We start from the raw sequence: 13181 nt of genomic DNA, 5'->3' as shown, positions 1-13181 counted from the left end.
TTCATGACCCCAATATTTAAGCTTGTGACTTCACTGAGGGACTCAATATCCCATTTGGGGAAGTCCTGACCTATGGCCTCCCACCTAGGGCCAGCTGACTGTAATTTTAAATTGAGCTAGTTATGGACAGCTTTAATTATGCAGACTAATGAACTTGATTGTCTTATCCCTGAAACTCCAGTGGAGGTGGGCCTATACTGCGAGTTTTTAAAACTATACTTATGAGAATCTTGGCTTTCCTCCTTGTCCCCCACTTCCAACCTCAATTCTTTCCTGAGCTGTTTATGTTTGCATCAATAACTGCACTTTCGGGTCTCTGGTACCAAATCTCTTGCTGTTTGATATTTAATGGTTGGTCAGGATCGCTTGGTTGTTTTGGTCATGATTACATGGTTGTTTGGCCACTGGCATGTTATTGAGCTCAATTTGGGCTACCCCATCACTGCTCCAAGGCAGATTGGCCACTCAGTAATTATCCCCCTCAGGAATCAAAATTGAGCCCATTATCCCAACATCCTTTTTGACATAAGCTATTTTATGCCAGTCTAAAAAAAGACAGAAACAAACTTCAATCTTTGATTGATAAATTGACGAAAGCTAAATACTCAAGAATAAAATTGCAAAGAATAAATACCACTCAACTGAGCCTTTGAAAATGATTTATTTTTATACATTTGTAAGGTATCATTGCTTACAGAGCCAGGTTAATTAATTATGTACAGATACAAAATGACCTCCACAGATTTAAATTAAGCTGGTATGCTTCTTAGATACATTTTTTTCATTATTTTGTTGTAAATTTGTTTTCTTGAAGAATTTTTTTTTTAATTTAACACTGCCACTTAGTTGTCTCCTGAAGAAAATAAATATAGAATGTTCAATTTGCTGAACATGATGGAGACAAAGTGGTGTTCTCAGTGATGTGTGACAATTATTATCATATTTATTGTCAGCACAACAAACATAACAGCAAAGGTGATGAATTTTTAGTATTTCAACCAGATAATGTCATCAATAATATCCTTCAGTTTCTTTCCTGAGCAGGACACAACCATCCCCTGACATCCTCATTGATAGGTGGTACAGAGAGCTGCTAGACCCTAGATTTGAAAATGGCTTGACTGCTTTACCGAGGTGGTGCCATAATTCATCTGAAGAATCCCAACCTTTGCAGGGCCGAGACCTCAGCTGGAGTTGAATCACCATCAGAAGGCTACTGAAATTACTGGTTGCAGCTGACATAAAACATTTACTGCCTTAGCCACTGAATTTAATTCACTTTCGCAATGATTGAAGGGAAAAATGAAATGAAATGAACTTATTTTTACTGCTTGGCTCTGTATCTTTGAAGACGGGCCAGTTCGTGTTGAGCATGCAGGTCTGTGCAAGTCACAGTTATATGGGTTTTAGAAGAACTGAAGTGATAAAGTGCAGATTAGTTTCATATTTGCCAGGGTTACAACCTAACATTTCAATGGATGTGGTTAGACAGTGTGGGTAGGTCGTAGTTCCTTCTGTATATTTGTAACTGCTTTAAAATACAGTGTGCAAAAAAAGGTTGGTTGTGGTTCCCAGTTATTTGCTTTTGCACCTGAAAACATATGGAAGTTATTTGGAATGGAGAACAGTAGATCATTATTGTGATGTCTGCAGTGGCATATGTGCACCCTGCTGACTGTGTGACAAACTTTGCGAGATGGAGTACTGCTAGGCAAATTACCATTGTCCATAGCTTTGCATTGAACAAATAAGCAAACTGCATGCACATTCTTGCTTAACTCCCACTCAAGATGCCAAGAAATAAGCATTCAGGAAAATGAAGAATTTAACCAGAACAGTTTTTTCCTCTGTAATCTTGCTATATATTACTTAAAGCTTCATATTCCTTTTTCATACAGTCAATCAACTTTTTTTGATTTTGTATGCTCAACCCAGCTTTTGATTGCCAACTCCTTGAGGGGATTTAATTCTATATGAAGCCTGAAATCACTCAATACTAAGCTGTCCCTGTCCATCTGTCTGTGTAACACCTATTTAAGGGGCACTTACATCTGGGCACTTATTCTACAAGCTGCTTAGTAAAAAGAGGAGAAGACAGTAATGTGAGGGCTGATTTAGAACATCATATACAGAACGTTGAACAGTATGCCTGTGCCGAACAACATGTCATTCTAAACTAATCCCATTTGCCTGCAAAAGGTCCATAACCTTCTTTTCCCTGTTTGTTCATATGTCTGTCTAAATACCTCTTAAACATTGCCTTTGTATCTGCTTCTGTCACCTCCCAGGCAGCATAGTCCAAGCATCTAATATCCTCTGCGTAAAAAACTTGCCTCACATATCTCCTTTAAACTTTCCTGCTCTCACCTTAAACCATTGTCCCCTAGTATTTGACAGTTCCACTGTGGGAAAAAGACTCCATTGCCAATCCTATTCGCCCCTCTCATAATTTTATGTATTTCTAACACGTTGCCCCTCAGCCTTTGACACTCTCACGAAAATAGTTCAAGTTTGTCCACCTCTCCTTCTGGCTAACACATTCTAATCCTGGTAAACCTCTTTGCATCCTTTCCAAAGCCTCCACACCCTTCCTATTTTGTGGTGACCAGAACTCCACATATTACTCCAAATGTGGCTGAACTGAAGTTTTATACAGCTGCAACATAATTTTGCAGGACCCCAACCAATGAAGGTAAGATTGCCATACACCTTCTCAACCACATTGTCCACTTGTGCAGCCACTTTCAGGGAGCGATGGACTTGTACCCCAATATCTCTCCATATATCAATGCTCATAAGGGTCTGGTATACTTTCCTCTTGTATTTGACCTCCCAAAATGCAACACCTCACACTTTTCTGGATTAAACTCTATCTGTCATTTCTCTACCCAACTTTCCAACTGATCTATATCTTGCTGTATCCTTTGACAATCTCCCTCATACCCACAACTTGATTAATTTTTGAGTCATTTGCAAACTTACTAATCAAGCTGCTTACATTATAATCAAAATCATTTAAACAAATCACCAACTACGGAGATCCCAACTCTGATCCTGGTGGAACACCACTGGTCACAGAACTTCAGTCTGAAAAACTCCCCTCCATGACTCCTCTGTCCACTATAACCAAGCAAATTTTATATCCAATGGGCCAATTTACCATGGTTCCCATGCAACTTAATCTTTTGGACCAGCCTTCCATGAAAGACCTAGTCAAATGCTTTAGCAAAGTTCATGTAGACAACCTCCACTGCCCTATCCTCATCAACTATCTTCATCACTTCCACAAAAAACTCAATCACATTTGTGAGACAAGACCTCCCTGGACAAAGCATTGACGACTATTCCATTCTCTTCCAAATGGGAGTAAACCCTGGCCCTAAGAATTCTAAACAATAATTTCCCCACTACTGATGTAAAACTCACCACTTTTTAATTTCTTAGATTAACCCTGTTACCCTTCTTAAACTAACAAACAACATCAGCTATTCTCCAGTCTTCTGGGATTTTAGCCGTGGCTAATGCGGATACAAAGATCTTTGTGAAGGTCCTAGCAAGCTCCTCCCATGCCTCTCTCAGTACCTGGGGTAGATCCTATCAGGCTCTGGGGACTTAATGTTTTTCTTGACACCCAACACCTCTTCCTTCTTAATATTGACATGCCCTAGAAGATCAATGTTCCCCTCCCTAATCTTACAATGATCCGTGTCCTTCTCCTTTGTGAATATTGATGCAAAGTACTCATTAAGGACCTCACCCATTTGCACTGACTACATGCTTGAGTAGTCTCCTTTGTCCTTGAGTGAACCTACCCGTTCCCTAGCTACCCTCTTGCTCCTAATAAATACAGAAAATGCTTTAGCATTCTGCTTATTCCTACTTGTCAAGGACACTTCATCGCCCCTTTTAGCCCTCCTAATTCCTCGCTTAAATTCTTTCCTGCTTCCTTTAATAATATATTATGACAATATTAAGGAATTAACAGCATGCTTGATGCATATAAATTGTTGTTAAATGCAAGTTTCAATGTAAATTGTAATGCCATAAAAAAAATAGGCTTTGTGTTTCAATGTTGGTTTCCTTCGATATTTCCTTCATGTTCTTCATGGATCACTTGGTGCTCCTTCACTTCTCAGTCGGAACACTGTAGGTTCAAGCCCCCCGACAGAGATTTGAGTTTGTGATCAATGGTGACAATTCACCACAGTACTGGGAGAGTGTTACACAGTTGAACTGGTATCTTTCAGATGAGATATTAAACCAAGTCCTTATCCAACATTCAAATGGTAATGCCATAGAGAGTCATAGAGTCCGACAGCATGGAGACAGGCCCTTTTGCCCAAACTGGTCCATGCTGACCAAAATGTCCATTCACACAAATCCCATTGCCCTGCACTTGACCCATCTCCTTCTACACGGTGAAAGTGAGGACTGCAGATGCTGGAGATCAGAGTCAAGATTAGAATGAAGCTGGAAAAAGACAGCAGGTCAGGCAGCATCTGAGGAGCAGGAAAAATCGACATTTTGGGCAAAACCTTTCATCAGGAATGGGGCTGGGAGCCTCCAGGGTGGAGAGATAAATGGGAGTGGTGTGGGGCTGGGGAGACTTTCCTGTCCATGTATTTGTCCAAATGCCTTTTAAATGTTGTTAATGGACCCACCTCAGCCATTTCCGCTGGCAGCACATTCCATATGCTTACCATCCTCTGTGCAAAAAAGCTGCCCCTTCTATTCTTTTCCTCTAACCTCAAACTAATGCCCTCCACTCCTCGTTTCTCCAACCCTGGGAAAAAGATTGAGTGCATTCACCCTAACCATGCCTCTCCTGATCTTTCACACTTCTGTAAGTTCCCCCCTCAGTCTCCTATGCTCTAAAGAAAAAGGTCCTAGCTTGTCCAACTTCTCCCTATAACTCAGACCCAGGAGTCCTGGCAACATCCTTGTAAATTTCTTCTGCACTCTTTCCAGTTTAATAACATCCTTCCTATAGCAAGGTTACCTAAACTAATACAATACTCCAAGTGTGTCCTAACCAACATCCTGTACAACTGCAGCAAAACTTTCCAACTTTTATACTGAGTGTCCTGACTGATGAAGCCAGTGTGCCAAAAGCTTTCTTCACTATCCTGTCTACCTGACTCCACTTTCAGAGGACCGCGCAACTGAACACCAAGGTTCCTCTGTTCCATTGCACTCCATAAGGCCCTACCAGTCACCAGCAAACTGACTAATCATGCCTTGTACATTCTCATCCAAATCATTGATATAGATAACAAACAGCAATGGGCCCAACACTGACCCTGAGGCACTCCACTAGTCACAGGCCTCCAGTCTGACAAGCATCCTTCCACTATTACCCTGCTAGTTGTTGCATAGAAGGATGATAGAGTGGAGAGAATGAATAATTTTGAAAGGAAACTGGATGCATAAATAAATTTACAGGCTTTCAGCAAGATTATCAATTATTGAGTATTAAATTGAGGGATACATTTGCTTTTTTAGTCACAGTCATCTGAGTGGGAGGGTCACTGCTGCTGATCTAATTATGGTAATTAGGATAATAGGGCAGCATGGTGGCTCAGCAGTTAGTACTTCTGCCTTACAGGATCTGGGTTCGATTCCACCCTCAGGTGGCTGTCTGTGTGGAGTTTGCACATTCTCCCATGTCTGTATGGGTTTCCCCTGGGTCTTCTGGTTTCAATCCATTGTCCAAAGATGCATCGGTTAGGTGGACTGGCTATACTAAGTTGGCCATACTGTCCAGGGATGTGTACGTTATATGCATTATCCATGGAATTGCAAAGTTACAGGGATAGGTTGGGGGGATGTGTCTATGTGGGATGCCCTTTTAAGGGTCACTGTAGACTCAGTGGGTCGCTTCTATGATTTTATGATTGTGCCTTTGTAAAGCTGTATAGTGCCTGTACAGAATCAAAGTTTGAAATTGTAGGTCAAGCAGTATCCCAGGATGTGGGATGTAGAAAATAAGCCTCAAATATGAGATGCTTCTTAAATATCTGGGACAGTTCATCCACCCTTGACTACACGAAAGTGATGACTGCAGATGCTGGAGATTAGAGTCAAGAATGTGGTGCTGGAAAAGCACACTAGGTCAGGCAGCATCCGAGGAGCAGGAGAATGGATGTTTCAGGCCAAAGCCCTTCCTCAGGAATGAGGCTGTGGGCTGAGGGGGTAAATGGGAGGGGGGGTGGGACTGGGCGGAAGGTAGCTGAGGATGCAATAGGTCATGGAGGTGGGGGAGATGGTGATTGGTCAGAGGGGAGGGTGGAGCGGATAGGTGGGAAGGAAGGTGGACAGGTCAAGAGGGCGGTGCCAATTTGGAAAGTTGGATCTGGGATAAAGTTGGGGGAGGGAGAATGAAGAAAGTGATGAAACCCACATTGATGTCATAGGGTTGCAAGGTCCCAAGGCAGAAGATGAGGTGTTCTTCCTTCAGGCATCAGATGGTGAGGGAGTGGCGATGTAGGAGGCCCAGGACCTGCATGTATTTGGTGAAGTGGAAGAATGAGTTGAAGTTGGAGTGGTGGGGTTGGTTGGTGCAGGTGTCCTGAGATGTTCTCTGAACCACTCTGCGAGTCAGCGTCCTGTCTCCCCAGTGTAGAGGAGACTGCATTGGGAGCAACGGATACAGTAAATGATGTGTATGGAAGTGCAGGAAAAACTTTGATGGATGTGGAAGGCTCCTTTGGGGCCTTGGACAGAAGTGAGGGGGGAAGGTGTGGGCGAAGGTTTTGCAATTCCTGCAGTGGCAGGGGAAGGTACTGGGAGCGGAGGGTGGGTTGTTAGGGGGTGTGGACCTGATGAGGGAATCTCGGAGGAAATGGTCTTTACAGTAAGTGGATAGGGACGGGGAGGGAAATATATCTCTGGTGGAGGGGTCCATTTGTTGGTGGTGGAAATGGCAGAGGATGATGTGATGTAGGGTCGGTGGGGCAGAAGATGAGAACTGGGGAGTTCTGTCCTTGTTGCCGTCGGAGGAGTGGGGCTCAAGGACGGAGGTGTGGAAAGTGGATAAGATGTGCTGGAGGGCATCATCAACCATGTGGGAGGGGAAATTGTGGTCTTTGAAGAACATCTGGCGTGTTTGTGGTGGAACTGGACTACACCTCCTCCCATCCTGCCTCCTGTAAAAATGCTATCCCGTATTTCCAATTCCACCACCTCCGCCGCATCTGCTCCGAGGAGGACCAGTTCCAAGACAGAAACACACTAGATGGCCTCCTTAAGACCACAATTTCCCCTGCCATGTGATTGATTTCCCCTCCTCTTGGCCCCATGGCTGAACACTTCAACACTTTTGGACTGCACGGTGGCACAGTGGTTAGCACTGCTGCCTCACAGTGCCAGAGACCCAGGTTCAATTCCCGCCTCAGGCAACTGACTGTGTGGAGTTTACACATTCTCCCCGTGTCTGTGTGGGTTTCCTCCGGGTGCTCTGGTTTCCTCCCACAGTCCAAAGATGTGCAGGTTAGGTGAATTGGCCATGCTAAATTGCCCATAGTGTTAGGTAAGGGGTAAATGTAGGGGTATGGGTGGGTTGCGCTTTGGCAGGTCGGTGTGGAATTGTTGGGCCGAAGGGCCTGTTTCCACACTGTAAGTAATCTAATCTAATCTAATCTAAGTAATCTAATCCCCCTCCCACTCCACCAAGGACATGCAGGTCCTGGGCCTCCTCCATCACCACTCCCTAACCGCCTGATGCCTGGAGGAAGAATATCTCATCTTCCGCCTCAGTATCTTCCAAGTCCACGGCATCAATATGGATTTCACCAGTTTTGTCATTTCTCCTCCCACCACCTTATCCCAGTTCCAACTTTCCAGCTCAGCACCGCCCTCATGAACTGTCCTACCCATCCATCTTCCTTCCCATCCTATCTGCTCCATCCTCCTCTTCGACCTATCACCATTCCCCCCACCTCAATGTACCTATCGCTCACTCAGCTATGATTCCCCAGGCCCCACACACCCTCCCATTTATCACTCCATCTCCCGAGGCTCCCTGTCTCATTCCTAATGAATGGCTTTTGCCTGAAACATAAATTCTTCTGGTCCTCGGATGCTGCCTTAACTGCTGTACTTTTCTAGCACACACTCTCAACCCTAGGCTACAGCTGAGGTAGAGACTGATTGGATTACTGTCCAGACAGCCAACATGTTGTCAATGGGCTGATTGGCCTCATTCAGTGTTGTAATGACCCTATAAACTCAATTACCATCTCAGGTAAATGTAAAGTAGCCTGTAGCTCATTATAAACAGAAATATGGGAGCCTTTGCCAATTTTATCAATCCATTAGCACCACTAAAAGAAAGATTAGCTGGCATCTCACTACATTGTTCTTTCTGAAACTCAGTTGGCTCCTGCGTAACATATTTCATTGGGACATCATGGGGTTATGTGTGGTGCCACAGAAATGCAATTTCTTTGTTCTTTTTCTCTTTCAACAATTAGTCTTGTACCTCCTAGACTATGTCTCTTACATTTCTGAGTAGAAAGCCTACTCAAAAATTCTTTCATTCATTCATCTCTGTAAATAAAGTCTCAGCTTAAAAAAATACAGCAACAAATATTGACGTGATGCCACAATGTGCCAATATTCTCAGGTCTATGTGTAAACACTTCAGAACAACAACTGGTCATGCATAGAAGCAAGTGAGGAGAATATTAATGTTTCACTGAATTATACAGAAATGGAGAGGGGGGAATAAGACAAAAGAGGAATAAATGGAACTTTTGTATTATTGTAAAGTTAGGTCTTAAACTGCAATAAAATGACAGCATAATCCATGCAAGTCATTTGTGATAGATGTAAATTCCATATACTATTCATGAGCTGTGCAATATCTATCTCTTTCAGTATTTATTGGAGTAAGTAAATCTAGTTTTGAAATGGAAATGATACACTTCACTAAAGAGATCATCTTTATCAACATTCCCACTGCCAGGAGAAACTATCATGTTTGTGATTCACTCGAACCATAAATAGAACACAAGGGAGACAAAGGGTAAACTTGAAAAGACAATCCTTCATTGTTAGTCTCTTAGCTCCACAGTCTGTTTTTACATTTCCTCCCTTAGCGCCCGCCTCTGGGTCACCTGACCCATTCTTTTAAAGGGGCAGCACACTCTCAACTTCACACAGAACAGAATCATTGAATGATTATCTGTGACATATTATTATGTTTCATTTATGGCATAAATTAAGGCTTTCAAAATATTCCGTACCTAGGAAATCTCTAACCATCAAATAAAATAAATCACATTAGTGGTAATCGTTCCTTAAGCTAATTTTAAGATAATTGTTTAATTCTAAGAAAAAAATCAATTCAACTGTCCTTTGCAGTGTTAAGGTACTTACATCAAGTTCTAAAAACATGAAAATTTTGACAACTCTCTAGCATCTATGGAACCAACAACTTTAATATATATCACTTTAAATAAGCTTCACAGAGGCAGAATCAGATCAGAATCAATGCAAAGCCAATGTCTGTAGGAAGTTAGAGGCTAGCACACCTTCACCTTTGTGAACTTGGGGTCCATTTTCTTCCTAGATTTCAAAGTTAATGTGATGGACAACTATGATAGGACTTAGGACCTTTTCTTCTTGTCTTCAATTCTAGTAACACCTAATGGCTTCGAACACTTCGAAAATTGCTTGAATCCAGGAAATCACTAACTCCTCACAGTTTTGTTGCGAGGTTTCACCAAAGGAGTTAAATGCTTAAAGAATATTTGTGCTGCAGGTCCTCAAAGACTGAGCTAAACTGCTTTGTTTTTGATATTCATTGCAAGTTCATTTACCGCAAAATTATAATAACAACCTTGATATGAACTGGAATATGATCTCCAAGTGCAGGTTTGGGAAATAGAATTCTGATCAGAAAACACAGAGGTCTGGATTCCCCAGACCATCACTGAAGGTTAACTCCAAAGATGTGTATTATGTTTTGAACAGATATCCTATCTGGTGCCAGTGTCTTTGTCAAGGTTATTGCTTGCTGGGTGACAAAAAGTCTAGACAAGCAGATAAGTTTAGTGATTGTTGGTGGCAATGGTTCTCAGCTGATGTTGGGGCTAGTGTGGTTGGGAAGATCATGCGGTGTGTGTGGGAGGCGATTATAGAGGGATGAGGGTTGATTACAGGGAGTTATAACACCACTGTCAGTATGATATGATCTGAGTGCTCCCTATCTGTGAAGACTGAATTTTTTTGCTGAGACAGATCTCTTGAAGTTTATCACTAATAACATAGAACAAATAAAAAAAGGAAATGCAAGTAGACTGTCATTATTACAACTATTGCTATGACTGGTATTAGCTACTGATGGTATTGGAACTGCTTGTGATGACATGTACAGTCTTAAATGTAAACTGCCTGTTTGGAAACCATGAAATAATACAATATCTTCTCTTTTTTTCTTTCAAGAATACAAACTTTTCTGATTAGCATATGCAAGAATACATACAAATATATCATCTTAACACATTGAAATAAAACTTTGGTGAATTGACACAACTGGATCTCGTCATTACACAGTTATCATGACTTGGCTGTGTAGCTTCACTCTGGAATATACTATCTGTCATCACAAATGGATGTGCATCATTTGTTGTAGATATGAATTTGCCATCTGGCATTAACATAACAAAGTCAGTTATATAACTTAGCAGGTGTAGCAGTATCTGTAATGAGTAAACAGAGTGAACATTTGGAGTTCACTAACCAGTTCTGATGAAGGGAGTATTGAAGTACATCTTGGTTGAGTGATGGTCCAACTGATAATCTGCAGAAGCAATGTCTACTGAAAGGTGTTCTAAACGTTGCTAGTTTCTATGACTCTGGAGAAAGATGTATGGACCAATGTCCACGATTGACCTTGTTCTCAGAATATATTTGGCCCCGGAGAATTTGTGATTAAGTTCTTCCAGGGTAGAAATCTTCTATGGACATATCTTTAGTTTCCTTGAATTGAAATGTTGTATGGTGCTATTTTTCCTCAAAGCATAAGTAATAGAGTTGCACCAGTCAGAATGATGCTTGATATTATGGATGATATTGTTTTCTACCACCCAGTTTTCATTTTGCATTTTATCTTGAATGTGAACACTACACTTACAGGAAGGCTGAACGTTGGGTAAGTCATCATCTTTCAAGAGTAACATTACATCGCCAATAAATTTGCTGAGAGCATCAAACCTGTCTGGATCTACAGCAGTCAGACCATGCATTGTCTCGATGTTGCAATCTGGAATATTTTGTGTTTCATCTAATGGGTCTGTTACTTTGTGGATCACTGCAATATGTAGATCAGAGCACACTGGTAGATCAATAGTAGCTCAACCAGCTGTTTCAATAATATACAGGATTTCAGATGTCTATCATGAGAAGCTGCACTGGTATTTATGATATATAATGCCAAATCATGGAATGTTAGACTCATTGATCACTGTTACCTGATCATGAGTGCACTGCACCAGTTGTGCCAGTCACCTACATGGATCATGGGTAAAGTGCATAGACCAGTGATTTTTGCACTAGCACCAGCATCAGTTTTGGCATTTAGTTCATTTTGTCCATTTCTTTTAAGATGTGCCACTAGGATGGCGAAATAGTTTCACCTTTTCTGATAGCATTCATGTGGTCTATCAAACTGACTAGATGTGTTATCACATTGGTGGTGTGTAAACTGTGTTATTGTAGATATTTCTTGGACTTCATTAACATGCTATGTACCACGATAGAACATTGTGAATGACCTCGACCTTGCTCCTTGATTGATTTGATGTTCATCGCATGCAGTTTGGAGCATTGTGTTGCTTTTCTAGGCAATTGGATTTCTTGCACATTTTAAACCAATGTTCTCTTCTGGAACACAGCTTGCATATATCATGAAACGCTGGACACACTTTTGGTGGGTGGAAAAAGTCACATGTCACACAAGATTTGGATATTCTACTGACCTTGCAATTTTTATTACTGAGAAAAGCACCAGAAGATGCTGCTGCCCTGTGATAATAGCTTCGAGCTTTTGTCCATGATCGAACAAGATGGCAAAGAAAAATTCTTTAAGTTTATCTAGAAGTGATTTTTTGAAAGGTTTAATGGGTGAAGAGACAATAACCAATTCCATAATCCTTTCAGGGATGTCAGCTTCAATGAAAACACATTCTTTACCTTTGCTTTGACATTAACCTATGAACTGATTGGCTGTTCACCTGGGGTATATTATGAATTCCAGCCAATATATCCTGAAAGTGACTCAACCTTTGGACTGTGGGAAGAAACTGGAGCACCCAGAGGAAACCCACACAGACATAGTGAGAATGTGCAAACTCAATACAGTCATCCATGATTGGATTTGAAACTGGGTCCTTGGTGCTGTCAGATAGTAGTGACAACAAGTGACCAATAAGCCACCGTGCCTCCCTTTGAAATCTTACATCTCTTAACTCCACCAATAACATCGAGGGAACCGATACTAGTACAGTGAAAAGTGTGAGCGAGCATAAAGGAAATATTGGAAATTGACATCTCTTCAAACTGAAATTTCCTAGTATTTAAGGTGTAGCATGACATTTCATTTAATTACTGTTATAGTGTATGTTGCCACATTGCTAGCAGATAGAAACAAAAGGAAAAGTCACAAGAGTACACTGAGTAAGAAGACGTTTGGTATGCTTTCCTTTATTGGTCAGAGTATTGAGTTCAGGAGTTGGGAGATCATGTTACGGCTGTACAGGACATTGGTTAGGCCACTGTTGGAATGTTGCACACAATTCTGGTCTCCTTCCTATTGGAAAAATGTTGTGAAATTTGAAAGGGTTTGGAAAAGATTTACAAGGATGTTGCCAGGGTTGGAGGATTCGAGCTTTAGGGAGGGGTTGAATAGGCTGGGGCTGTTTTCCATGGATTGTCGGAGCTCAAAGGGGACTTTATAGAGGTTTATAAAATCATGAGGGGCATGGATAGGATAAATAGACAAGGTCTTTTCCCTGCTGTGAGGGTCGAAAACTAGAGGGCATAGGTTTAGGGTGAAAGCGGAAAGATATAAAAGAGACCTAAGGGGCAACTTTTTCACACAGAGGGTGGTACGTATATGGAATGTGTTGCCAGAGGAAGTGGTGGAGGCTGGTACAATTGCAACATTTAAAAGGCATCTA

This window comes from Hemiscyllium ocellatum, chromosome 8, assembly GCF_020745735.1.
Source record: "Hemiscyllium ocellatum isolate sHemOce1 chromosome 8, sHemOce1.pat.X.cur, whole genome shotgun sequence".
Taxonomy (NCBI): Eukaryota; Metazoa; Chordata; class Chondrichthyes; order Orectolobiformes; family Hemiscylliidae; genus Hemiscyllium; species Hemiscyllium ocellatum.
Note: the sequence above shows the minus strand (reverse complement) of the source record.